This window comes from Caretta caretta, chromosome 8, assembly GCF_965140235.1.
Source record: "Caretta caretta isolate rCarCar2 chromosome 8, rCarCar1.hap1, whole genome shotgun sequence".
NCBI lineage: Eukaryota > Metazoa > Chordata > Testudines > Cheloniidae > Caretta > Caretta caretta.
The window spans coordinates 92,650,628-92,663,927 of record NC_134213.1 but is presented as its reverse complement, the minus strand read 5'-3'; the positions used below and the strand labels follow the sequence as shown (position 1 = coordinate 92,663,927).

At 37.9% G+C, this 13,300-nt stretch overlaps 1 protein-coding gene across 9 annotated transcripts in view; it reads left to right on the top strand.

Annotated features, from left to right (window-relative positions):
- NFIA (nuclear factor I A) overlaps positions 1-13,300 on the top strand; it is a 469,138-nt gene that overhangs the window by 393,305 nt on the left and 62,533 nt on the right. The gene's annotated exons all lie outside the window — the stretch shown is intronic.

Genomic DNA, 13,300 nt, shown 5'->3' with positions numbered 1-13,300 from the left:
TATTTTCATTTATTTGTGCCAAGTGTGTGAGTGGAGTGAAAATTTTAAAAGCTGTAATCTAGCTCTTTTAACAGAGAGAGAGAATATGCAGAATATGTTGCTTAGAGTACTAGATAAGCTACAGTGTGTTAATCAAACATTTTCATGATATGAGGGCAGTTAAGAAAACAGTACAATTTTTACTAATTGCGCTCCTAAGTAAACGAATCTATCATTACATTGTCAGGAAGAGTGACATTGAGCAGAAACACCCTGCTAATCCCTAAAAGATAAGTATTTAATGTAATTAGAACACCACTGTCTCCTTTGTTGAATGTAGCATTAATCATCACAAAAAGTCCAACTTTATCCAAGATGGCTTTTCCTGATATGTCATTGTGTTAGATAGCTTCTAACGCTATTTTGTGAAGATATAATATTTGAAGAAATGACTACAGCTGCATAGTTTTCCCTGTTCGGGTCTCTTGCTGTTTGATGAGCCGACATGTATATTCTTATTAGCAAATGTTACATTATATAACCATTTGTTTCTAGGCCTCGAAAGCTACACATATTTGAGCTATTGAACTATTTAAGATATTCAGCCTAAGGAATATCAAAGAAGCATAAATAGCCTTTGCTATATTCTGTCTGACAGGTTGATGTATCTTTGACTCTTCATATATGGCACGACAGTAGTTTCATTGTTGTGGAATAAACAGAAAGTTTCTTGCCTTGAATTGTAGCTCATAACATCACACAAAAGAGAGCCTCTTTCTATGAAATATCTCAACATTAAAATGATGAAAAATGTTGCCACCTTCCAGAATTTATCGGCACTACATTCCCCACCTCTCCCCATTGCTTGTCATTTCTGCTGTGAAATGCCGTCTGGTTATGAACTGGTATCAACTTGGATCAGTGCACAGCTGTATCTTCCCACCTTCTCAGTGACTCAGAAGGCTTTGAAGGGAAAGAATAGGATTTAGTCAAAGATGACAGCAAGGCTTCGCTACGTAACAGGTGGAGGTCAAGCCGGTTTATTTGTTGGGATGAACAGAGTACAGAGATGAAAAATCAAATGCTTTGCCATAATAAGGTTTGGAAAGAAAATGCTGACAGTCTCAGCTTTGATTCCAGCTGACAGAATCTTTTCTAGGGTTCATTACTTGATTTCACAGTCCAGACCATTTTAAGAGGCTTAAAATTATATTTCTGCAGTCCTCTGTAAAACTCTTCAATCGCTTTTTAAATTTTTGCTTTAAGTAAAGTAACAGGGGCTCTTTATTATGTGAGTTGTACATTTTGACAATTGTAAAGACAATGTGCCATCAGTAAATTACAAGATGATACAAGCACATACTTCTGATTATTCTTTTTTTTTACATGAAGTAAAATTTACCATCTAGCACAAACTTGATTACAAATTTTAAAACAACTTAAATTGGAAATTCCAACTTAAAAAGAACATTAAAATATATAGGCATGAAGTTTAAGGAGTCTTCTACCATCGGTACATATGGGATTTGTGTGTAACTTCCACTAACATTAATGAGGAAGCATCCTGTGTGTTTGCATTGAATCACAAAGATCTGAAGAGCCAAATCATGAAGGGGAATCAGAGCAAGGCACAAAATAATCAGTGTGTGACATTCTGACACTGCGTCACCGTGTTTGTGTAGTGCTGACCTATTGTTGTCATGGCATATCGATGCAACATCACAACAGAATTTCAGGAAGCCTAACTGGGATACTGTTGTGGGTCTCCGTGCTAGTCTAGTTTTCCTGCTTTCACTATCCCAGCTGCTGAGCGGAGGAAATAGGTGTTTCTCCTTTCTTTCCGTCTTGCCTTTACCCACAATTCCTTCCTAGCTATTTGGATGGACAGGGAGGGAGTAGCTCTGATCTGTTGGCTCAGCACTCCCCCCTCCTACTCTCATAGCACAGGGAATGCCTCTGTGTTTGAACTCTGCTTACTTTAGGCAGAAAAAGCGGAATCACTGGTCAAACTTTTGGATGTCGTAATAGTTGCATGCAGATCTCCAAAGAGCCATGTAGTGCTCTAAAGCCTCCCATTGACTGTCACTGCCCTCTGGAGTCAGTTTATCTTTTTTATTCTTATCAAATGTTTTGTCTGCCTTGTACTACGTTGTGAAATCTGAAGCCAGATTCCTGTTAAAAACAAACAAAAAACCCAACCCGTGTATAAATGTAGACCACTTCAGCACAGATGACTCCTCCTTTCTGCAGGAAAACGTGCAGAATGCTCTTTTGCACATAAAGTCATTGTGTTTCAAAGTTATTAACCCCACTGGCATCAAGAGTCAGGATATTTCAGTGTTGAGCACTAATGTAAAATACGTTTGCATTTAGTGGCAGGGGCATCAGACCTGCCAGCACCAAGATGTCAAACCTTCTTTCTGATGTGGTTAATGGAAACACCTTGGGGAATAACTCCAAAAAGTGGCAAAGTCAACCAACCTAAGGCTGTTCCCAGGTCTGCATATTCAAATAAAGACCATAAAACAAAATCCCTCCAAAATAGGCGTATTTTGTAGCTCCACAGGACCAATTTTCTGGGGCTTCATATTCCTATCTGCCATATTCCTATCTGCCATAGTGTCTAACAATAAAAAATCTGTCCCATGCCAAACCCGGGCAACAACTTAGTCAAATGGCAAGATACATCCTCCTAATGGTCCTACATAAACTACTTTAAAAAGTTACTGTAAAGAGCTCCTTCTCTCACATGTGTTTATAGGGGCTGTTTTGCGGCCTTCTATGCTATAGCAGGCAGGGATTGGCAACCTTTGGCACATGGTCCACCAGGGTAAGCCCCCTGGCGGGCTGGGCTGGTTTGTTTATCTGCCACATCCGCAGGTTCGGCCAATCGCGGCTCCCACTGGCCGCGGTTCGCCGCTCCAGGCCAATGGGGGCTGCGGAAAGTGGCGTGGGCCAAGGGATGTGCTGGCCGCTGCTTCCCACAGCCCCCATTGGCCTGGAGCGGCAAACCGCGGCCACGGGAGCCACGATCAACCGAACCTGCGGACGTGGCAAGTAAACAAACCAGCTCGGCCCGCCAGGGGGCTTATCCTGGCGGGCTGCATGCCAAAGGTTGCCGATCCCTGCTATAGTTTGATGGAGCCTAAATGCATCCAACTTCTTTGATGTGGAAGCGTGACCAGCAGCCAATATTTTGTGGTTCTACAGCTTTACACAAGTTAAGGAACCCAGAAACTTTCCCTCACTCCACCCCTGTTAATTCAGGTCCTTACCACGGTAATGGGATTTATTCATATCAGGAGAATAGATGAAAGGAAGTTATTGGCAATACCTGGACAGGGGGAAAAAAGGGTATTTCTTATTACATGTGAAGTTTAAACCGATTCTCAAATAAAATGTAACAGCTTCAGGGCAAAATGCTGTGATCCATAGTGGAGCAAAATTCCAGTGACTTTTGCCTAGCTTATCTTGCCTATTGGGAACATCCCCAAGTACCTGGCAGTTTGCTTTGAATTTTAGCTGTTATCCTGTGCACTTTTGTGGACGTATTCAGCCCTCAGGATACTCTTATAGTGCTTTCCAGAGAAACCGTTGTTGCTGCTATCATTTGGTATGTGAGACCAGGCTGAGATATTGTAGTAAGTGTTTCTTATATTGTCTCACTACATAGACCAGAGCTCATGAAGTCCTGTCCCTATTGACAAGGTGGATTTGATTTAAATCAAATTGATTTCAATCATAATTTAAATCATGATTTAAATCACTAGTCAGGAAGACTCAATCTAATCATGGATTTCTACATAAAAGTGCATTCTTGTTGGTTGTTATAACCTTAATACATATTCTTCACAACTTAAAGGTAGATGTAGGTTTCATTTTTAGAAGGTATACACGATACATTTTTAAAGTGATTTATTTTGAAAACTTTTCAGATTAGTTTTACAGCTATATCAGAAAATGAATGATTGTTTCGTTATTTCATTTACCAAAGGTAATTGAAGCAGATATTTATGAAGTCATTGGGAGGTGAACTATCTCCAATTCAACAGGTTAATCATTAATATTTGGAGGATTTTCTTGCCATGCTGTATTAGGAGGAGAACATCACCAGACAGACATTGAAATGGTTTTATTTAACTAAAACAACAACATTATATATTCTGGATTTTTTTCTTCAACAGAAAACATAATATTTTAATAAAACAAGAATATGAATTTTTGAATTTAGTTAAACATTCACGTTTTTTAAAATCAGGTTTGTTTTTGTTAAAATTGTTTAAAATAGTTAAATGAAATATTAAAAAAAATATTAAATCGACTATGTCAGCCAGGTCAACATAAGAAACTTAAAACATTGACTTCTGCAGCTAACTCAGTCGTCTTCACCTTCATTTTCCTGTTTGTTCATAATCCGGAAAAGAAAAACAAGCTTTCCTGCTTTTTCAGGTCCCAAACAGTTTCTCAATTTGGAATGTATTAGTCCAAAGGGAGAAAATATTCTTTCTACACAAGAAGAAGAAGCTACTGCTGTTAAAAGTGAGATTATCACTTCAACAGTCTCTGAATCCAAGTGCTTAAGTGACTTCCACCAGTTCAGTGGTGTGACTTTCTTTAAATCATCATCAGCAAACATATATTTCTTGAATTTTTATTCCCAAACTGGGTCTCTTTTACGGCCTGCTGCTATTATAGGTTTTCCCTTCTAGTGAGGGAAGGGTATGGTCGATCTCAAATCAATGAAGGCTACACTCAGAAAGACCTCAAGACTTCTGGAATATGCTGCTCAAACAGTTTCACTTTTGTTTCTACTGCCTGTCCCTCCCTGCTCACATTTATCTCCAGACTTCTTCTCCTTGTTCAGATCTATTCTGCCCACAACAATTCATTGAACTTTTTGAAACTTTGCACTTTTAGAGAGAGGTAAGGGATTGACTCTGTGTACACAAGTTTGCAGAGGGACAATAGGGTTAAGGCCTGTTATTTCTCACCTCTATATATTTATTTTCTTTAAAAACATTTTTGCTATTAACAAGCATGTTATCTCTGAAGACACAAATCCATAGTTTGAGAACAGCAAAACTAAACATCTCTGATGCTATCTTCTAGACTGATCACTGAGTCCCATTGGGTAGATAGAAAGATTAACCTAAATAATCTATACAGAAGCCCCTGGAACTGCATAAGATTAGGTCCCTAATCCATGAATTGTTGGAACTCATTTACAAAACTTTTCTTAAACATGACATGAATATATTGTCTCATACTATAGAATTAGAATTTATAATCCCTATTCCATGATGAGATATCTTTGAGCTATAATGTATCTTAATTAAAACTATCTTTATAAAAAAAATCCGATTTAAATTAAAAAATCCAATTTTTTTTTATTTAAAAAAAAATCATTGATTTTTATCCACCCTGGTCAGTGACAAAACTCCCACTGTCTTCAGCAGGGCCAGGACTTCACCTGGTATCTTTGTGGCTGCAATACATTTAAAAACTATTTTCCCCACCCCATCTCTTTTTAATTTCCTTTTTGAAACTGGAATCTCTCAGGAATCACAGTGGCTTCAGAGAAAAATGCAGTGGGCGTGCTTACACAACCATGGTATACGATTTTATTCCTAGTAACTGGCTCCCGCAGATTTCATCATAGGATGAAAGAGAAAACTCCTATCATGCTCAGGGTATGCTGCTGTCTTCTACTAAGTTCAAATATTCATGATAAACGTTCTGCATTCTCTTTGCTATGATCTGTGTATGCTGCTATTGTGGGAATTTCTTTCACAGAAATCGTTCTCTTCAGTGATACTCAAAAGCACTCACTGTCAAAAATGCCTCTTCTCTCTCACGATCCATTCCGCTGCCATAAACCTTGGGTTCCCTTGCACTCCCCGGTCCTTACAATGTGCAGCTTCTTTTTTTATTAAACCCTCCATACTCCTACCTCCTCCACATGGAAACTTTCATATCCTTCCAGGGAGCTCCTCTCTCCCTCTCCAGAGTTTTGGAGGATTTGCAAACATAGAAACATTTCTTTTAATTCACCTAGCAGACTCTTCTGTATCAGAGAAATGGGGACTTTAAAAATGAAGTGTGCTTGTTTTTTCCTCATTATAAACTGCCACATCTTCCTGTGGCTCCTACAATGTCAGCATCATGATGAAATTGTCCTTCCCATCACAAGAGCACCACTGTATAGTTTGGAACTTAGTCTCTCAAACAAAAGAACTCACCAGCTGTCAGTCAGCAACAGATTCCTTCTTTATTATGTAGCTGAAGATGGCTGTTGCCATCCTGTGACTTTTAAGATAAAATATTAAGGTGTGATCTATATCATACTTTGCAAGTACTACTGAATACCAATACGTAACAGTTTCCTCGGTGCACTCTTGATCTGTATGACTGTAAATCCATTTTCACAATTTGATATCCTGCACATGTTCAGATTGCTGTAACTTCTTTCTTTGGAATAGTGAATAAACTCTTCACCCCCACACTGTGCAGAAATCATGTGACCTGCGAGTATATCTCTGTTTTAATAAGACTTTTTCAATAGCTATGATTTATGTTTAATCCTGGTTAAGTACAGTCTATTTATTAATTGAACAATATGTTAAATGGTTGTATATAAAATTGGAGTCTTCAGAAGTAATGTTAACATTGAATTTATTCTTGTCATCGTAAAAGTCAATTTAAAACATTATCATGCAATAGGTAAGGTCATAGTTCTAAATAATCTGCATATTTTACCCTTATCCATCTCATAGTTTGTGAGGTTAGTAGACATCATTGTAATATATGACCACGGATGGTTTTGATCTATTAGGGTCAACAAATATGGAGCAAATGGTGTTTGAGAAAATAGATTCAGATTTTCTGTTCCATATTGTTTTTGGTTACTAAAACTTCCTTTTAGTGTCACTTGGAATTTAGCATCCATATGCATTTTGGGAAGATATAGCTGAAACATAAATCTATTCTTGGTCTTTTACTTGCAAAAATATCATATCTCATCTGTGATCATATGCAAAGATTTTTTAGAGGGCTTTGTAAATGCCATTTGAATTTACAATGGCATTTTTTTGCCTTACAGCCAGTGATTTTCCATCTCCAAAGCACCCACATAAAGGTATATTCTCATACGGATGGCTGCAGTTTGTGCCTACTTCTATATCTAATCTACAAAATATACTGAAAAACTCTCATAAAACATTGCCGCAGAACAACCTTAATTTTGAATTTCAACGGCTTGATGTCTAAAAAGACATTTTTGATTATTATATTTTTTTTCTGTACAATAGTAAAGGTCTTTGAAGCTAACATCGAAGCTAACATTTAGTTGAAATTTTTATTTTTTTATGCTATCCATGAAACATCTCATAATTTTCAAATATAAAATTCTCATGAAATTCTTTTATAAAGTAATTGTAGTATGTGACGTATATCTTATTAGTGACCTCGCTGATCACTTCAGTAACATAGCTGGAAGATAGCTTTGCATATCAGATGTAAATCAGTCCAGATGATGTTACATATGTGTCCACACAAACAAACAGGTTCTTCTTTCTGTAAGCCATGTTGTACCACAGATTTTTCGGCAAAGCCCCTCACTGATTTAAGTGGGTACTTGTCTGCTTGAAAACTGATGGTAAGACTCCTGCTGCAAATTGCATAATTCTCTGGACCAACTTTTCTGCTGGTATGACCTGATGCCGCTCTGTTGTAAATGGAACGGCATCATTTCACTCCAGCAAAAATTTTGATCCTCATTATCTTTAGTGGGACAAGAATCTGGTCTTGATTTTCATTTTCTGGTCTTTGAAAAACTTAGCCAAAGATTTTCAAAGGGACCTAAAGGACTTTAGTGTCTGAATCCCATTGAATTTCAGTGTAAGTTGGGCATCTAACTCCCTTAGGCTCTTTTGAAAATCCTAGTCCTTATTTTTAATCAATCAATCTCTTTTTAACAATTATTTGGAACAAATACTGGCACAAAGGTTTTACTGCTATATTTGGCATAGTGAAGTTGTTATGTTTTTGAAGAGTTAATATGTCTCTATTGTTTCATTATTTTAAATATTTGGGAGCCATTCTGGTATAATGCTAATGAGTGCACAGATAGATAGATAGATTTGAGTGATCTCTCCAGAAGAACTGATACAGGAAACTCAGGAGGAAATTACAGGAAACTCAGGAGGACAAGTTGAAGGTTCCCCGTACCAATTTACATGACCAACACTTCTGTAGAATTTTGACTGATCTTAGTGGCATTGCTGGGGTCGTTTTCAGTAGAATGAACAGTCCTTACGTAATTCCTCCAACATACCAGATACTAATAAACTTTCATTCAACAGCCATCTTGCCTTCATGCATCATCGTTTATTTTGAAACAAACTTTTTTTTTGTCCACTCCCCATTAATATTTGAGCCTCCCAGATTCCTCTTTATAGTACCTCAAGGTATTATTAAAGCTCAAGGCTCTATTGCACACTTATCTTTTCGTATGAAATTCCCATGTCAGACAGCTACTGGGAGTGTTTTGGTAGCTATCTACATGGTTAATATTTATTTTCAGATGGAAATTAGTTAACACAAATATGATTGACTTGCTATTGAGTTGTGTGTTATGATTTAGATTATATGTTATGGTGGTGGTGTATTATCAGGAAGGTACTGGCCTAAAGGCAATACTAAAGTGAAATTAGATGGATGTCACATTAGATATATAACTATCTAGAAAGAGAGAGGGCATCAGTCTCCTTTTGCACTAAAGTAACTCTTCACTGTAGTTACTCCTAATTTATACCATGTAAGTGAGAGGAGAATGACCCCATAGAATGTGTGGAAAGTAGGCTACTAGGTATCTATTTACTATGGTAAATGGTTTTTGTGAACTGAATTTCTTACATATCCTTCTCTAATTCATTTAATAAACATCAGTCTCTTACATGGACATTTTAAGACTCTCTGGATGTACTTTGGGAAGCCTTTTGTGCACTTTTTGTACTGGCAAATATCAGGAGGTACAGGAATTAAAAATATCACAATGCTCCAGTGATCCTTAGAAGATGGTGAACGTGAAATATTCCTGTACATTCATTGTTTAAATTTGGGTTGGAGGTTTGCGAAGTGCAGAGTTTTCGAAGGTCTTACTGCGGGACTTCATCATCAGTTCAGTGGCTCCAGTAACCAGAAGCACTGAAGGACCAGAATTCCATTTATGCTTGCGTTTGTGCATTGAGCAGAAGGATGTGATGCATGATCTGGAATGAACAAAATAGCTTTGTGTTTAGGTATTGCCAAATCAATGAAAATTCAGAACGCTTTAATTTTGAAAACGAAAACAAATTCTTTGGAGAAAATATTGCTGGGGACAGTTTCAAGATTTCTGTTGTCTGAATTTTCTGTTTATATGTGTACTGTTCTTAAACCTCTTTTTAACTGAAAAACCAGTGAAAAATTAATATTTGCTTTCAAAAAACCACATCTTGTTCTATTTAGCACCATTATGGGCTTGCTCTTGCTCCCATTGAAGAGAGTGACAAAACCTTTAATAAAGGGGAGCAGGCTAAGGCCCCATATGTTTGGCTTTTTGTATATATAATCGCAAGAATAACAGTACAATAAGTTAAGGTATCCACTTAGATTTCCACCTGTGGTTTATAGTACAAAATCCCTCAATTTTCCTTTTTTGTTTATCAGTTAGCTTTTCCATTTATTCTGCAGTTAAAATTGTCCAAGAAAGAAAGAAAGAAAGAAAGAAAGTGCTGTAGGCCTGTTTCTCTTCTCAGTTACACTCATAACAGTCAGGGAGAATCAGACCCAGTCTTTATGAAATCTGTGACTCTGAACAAGAAATGTAGGGCTCGTCAGTGATTTGGACTGCATGGCTACTGGGGGAGTAAGAACCACCCTTAGACCCCACGTGGGCCACCCAGACCTGCATTCAGGCAGTGCTTGTTTACGTCTTCCTCACAGCATGTGGGTAGGAAGGGGCAAGGAATGGGTGGAGACTTGGCTCTCCTCCCTATTCACTGGCCAGCCTTTACAGATGAGCTGGTTTGGGGACATTGTAATTTGCTGCTGCCCTCGAGCATACAGGGAAGAGGAACTCATTGGCACTCCACAATACCGCCTGGTCCAGTACGACTTATGCACGACCCTTTAATTCAGAGCTGTGCCTGATGTGGAAGTCTAGTCTTTAGTGTGCTGAAACCACCATGCTATCAGGAATATAGTGGAAGAAATTTAAAACAGACCATGGTTCTCAAACATGAGTGCCATAAGTTGGGCATCTGAATCCATATTTAGTCATCTATCTATCTTAGGCTGAACGATAGCATCTATTACCACAGTACCTGAACACTTCAGTCTTTAATCTGATTATCTCCACAGCATCCCTGTGAGGTAGGGAAGTACTATTAAATAAGTGGCCTGATTTTTAGAGGTGTGGAGAACCCACACCACCAGTTGAAGTCAGTGAGATTGAGTAAGAGTTGCAGTACCTGGGCCATTTTTTTCTGGATGATTAAACTTCTGTCCCATGTGCTTTTGCTTTCCTGAAAGAAGCTAAAGTAGGATTGACCAGGACTGAAAAATATGATCTTAGTGAAAGAATAAAATATGAATATATGAAATGGATGGACTAAAGAATATGCAGGATATATCAGGCACATCAACCAAACATATGGTGCTAAGTGAGAGGGGTTTTTTTTTAATTGCCAAAAAAAAAAAAAAGTCATTTCTGGCAGTCTCAGGGATGATGTCACATGGCTGTGATGAATTTAGAAGAATGGGACATATTTTGGCTTGTTCTTGGAAACCTTTTTCTCGCATGCAGACTGTATTTCTTCTTTTATTAACCCATTCATAGAATGTTTGAATTTTGCTGCTAAAGCACCATGCTAGCTCACCATAAAATGTGAATGATGCTAATTGCTTTGCACTGTCTAACTTACTGCCATACCCCTTCCATCTTAAAGGACAAAATATGCTCAGAAGTGAGGTGGCAGCTCATCCCCTGCTCTGTTCTTAGTCAAGTTTAAGTTAAATAATTAAATTCTTGTTTACATATTCCGATGAACTGTGAAGCAGCTGTTTTTTCCTTGAGATCTGGTGGATACAATTCCTTATAATAAACTAATAATTTAGCATCAAAAGTAAAACAAGATCAAAAATTCAATAGTGTCTGTTGTTTCAAAACCAAACCATTTAACAATGATAGGTTAAAATGATTATTATTATGATTATGATTCCAGCATCAACATTTGTTTTTCTATCCATTGGTTATTTCATAACTAAATTTATAGTAGATGCTCTGTTTGTACATTACAGCTGTTTTGGTCTTATAAAAACCTTTCCCATATGATAATGACACCACTCAGCTCTGCCATAGCTCAAGATCATTTGGCCTTTTCATTCTAAATCCTCAGCATTAGGTGTTTATAACTCAGTCATATGAATTTGCTTTGGGTTGGTGCATATGTTCTCAGCCCAGAAGAGATTTTTGTTTTAAACAAAAGTTGGCTTAAATCAATTAAGCGGTTTCACAGCACTAGAGCAGAAGAAAGTTTTTGGGCTATCTAAAATGTTTTAGTGTCTTCCTCATAACCACATTGCTAGAGGATATGGCGAAAAGTGGAAGATACGAGGAACACTGCTCCTACCTGTACGTGGGTTTATGGTCCAGTAGAACTGCTCTGAGTACAGTCCCACTGATCATGTTCTTGCCACAACCCTAACACACTCATTCCCTCCTCTGAATTCCAGTGCAGAGATCTGCCACTGAGGCCCTCTGCAGTTCCTGGCCCTCACTACACAGAAGAAACCTAGCATTTCCACTGCATCTGGGGCCTTGTACACTCATGCAGGCAGACACAGGATGCGCTCTTAAAGTGGACATAAACATTTAATAATTAAACTTATCTTACCTTGAAATTTTCATTTCTGAGCATGAATAGGGCTTGTTTCCCCTATGTTTTTTAATTAAACAGCAATACTGTACTGTGAATTAAGGATGAATTTCAGCCCTTTCTCTGTATTCAGTACCTCCCTTCAGCTCTGCAGCACACAAGGGAAGTACATGAGCTGCATCCTCCAGTGAGGTAATGCAGCCTGCTCCCCCGGTGCACCCAGCCAGCTCCGTGGACAAGTGCAGAGGAGATGTCATAGTCCTGTCCCCTTTAGGGAATCCCAGATTGGATTTCATAGTTTCCCAAAGGGAGCAGTTCCTGTGCTCCCGTTAGGATAAGTACTGTGATTGTCCCTAGCCACTTTGGAGAGAATGGCTCATTACATGCCCCCTCCTCTCTTGCACATCTGTGCAAATTCAAGGATAGTCTGGCCCACAGTATACTGAGTATGCACACATGTTTATACTGTGTGTACATGTGATACACATGGATGGACACATACAGAGATATAGAAAAATACTTGAAATTGTCATTTGGACTATGACATAGCCATTGCTTTTATTGAGGAATAGTCTTTGCTTACTGTGGAGGGAAACATTTACAAATAAAGTTATAAGTGATTGAAACATCACTTCTGAACATGCCCAGATGGCACCTGCCAAAATTTTTAGCAATCCTAATTAAGCTCCATCCTTTTTGTGACATCACAATGTATATTCATTCTCCTTGCCATTTGATCAGTGAATTAGCAGGCTACTTTGGGACATTTTGCATCTGAAAAATTGTTAATACTTCATTCAAATGCATCACAATTCAACCCACCTTCACATGTCCCTCCCCCATCAAAAAGACTTTATCATAATTACAGCAAGTCATGAGAAAATAGTTGATCCCATAGATATGCCACAGTCCATCTATTCTAAACTTGTATTTTAAAATAAAATTAAGTTGTTAACTTTTCCCTGTTGTGAAGAAACAGCCACCACCAGGGAAACTCTTGATAGAAAACAGTCTCTGAACAAACGCTAGTTGCTTCAAACTGGGACTTCACCTACTCTAGTCCTTCAGTGTACAATGCACAAGCACACTGCCTTGTGTTGTAAATTAATGTCTTGGGGACTATACAGCTACCATTATTAAGAACAATCATTTTTCTTTTGTGCTATTTCAACTGTAGCCCAAAGAACTTGACATTAATTTTTCTGCATATCTGTCAATAGATAGATATACAGAAAACATACTATAAATACAGTGTTGACAATCTGAATGTGTCTGTGTCTATGTCTGTAGTAATATAGATATTGACCCCTACACACACATACTATATACATATATACACACACATATATCATACTGCATATCCACCTAGCATAGACAGCATACTAACCATCCCAGATTTTAGT